The 833-nt window shown below is 43.9% G+C and overlaps 1 pseudogene; it reads right to left on the bottom strand.

Moving 5' to 3' along the window:
* Positions 1 to 833, bottom strand: part of LOC119582238 — a 12,761-nt pseudogene that overhangs the window by 1,204 nt on the left and 10,724 nt on the right.

Genomic DNA, 833 nt, shown 5'->3' with positions numbered 1-833 from the left:
CACACATGTTAAACTATTATAACTTACACCACCAATATCTACTGGTCCTTAAGGAACCAGCCATGACCCAAGACCCACACCACTTACCGCTGTGTGCGCAAGCGCTGCTGGAGCTTCTCCTGTGCTGTCTTCTTTTGGTAACTTGGATGGATGGATGTTGGGGGGGCGAGGGGAGTGGCTGCGCCCTCCCCAAATATGCGAGTCCCGGTCCCATTTGTCCCCATATGCCAAATTACTGCTGAGTGTGGGTTTTAGGTTTTCTCCTGGGGGATTAAATAATGACAGCAGCACATAAGATGGAAGTATTATTAAAAATGATGACCATAAAAGTAAAAACAACACTTATATAGGTGATCTATGACTAATGATAACAATGACAAAGAAAGTGGTTAGTAACACTGAAATAATTTCAACTACAATTAACAGTAATAAAAATCACAGGAATCTCAGCCACAAAATAGAATATGAACCACAACACACACCTTTCTGCTGTGAGATAACATGCTGAGTGTAAGTCAATGGCTTCCTCCACATCGTACTCATGGGCCTCCAGCTGAAACCTGATCAGCTGCAGATCCTCACAGCCTGTCTTATCAATGACCATCTGCTCCTCCTTGGAGAGACCTTTCATACACGGGCTCTGAGTAGTCGTAACCCTCCCCTGACCAAACTGAATAGTCCTGGCCATATCCGGGCCATAGTCCTGGCATTTAGTCATCACTGTAGGACTTTTCGGGGGTTTTGCTCCCGTTCTTCTTTTATCTTTGGTATCATTTGAGGATTCCTAAACCCTGCAGTGAGAAGAAAAGTTGATGTGATTTTGTACTGATATT

Source organism: Penaeus monodon, chromosome 15, assembly GCF_015228065.2.
Source record: "Penaeus monodon isolate SGIC_2016 chromosome 15, NSTDA_Pmon_1, whole genome shotgun sequence".
Taxonomy (NCBI): domain Eukaryota; kingdom Metazoa; phylum Arthropoda; class Malacostraca; order Decapoda; family Penaeidae; genus Penaeus; species Penaeus monodon.
This window is presented reverse-complemented; position numbering and strand designations above follow the sequence as displayed.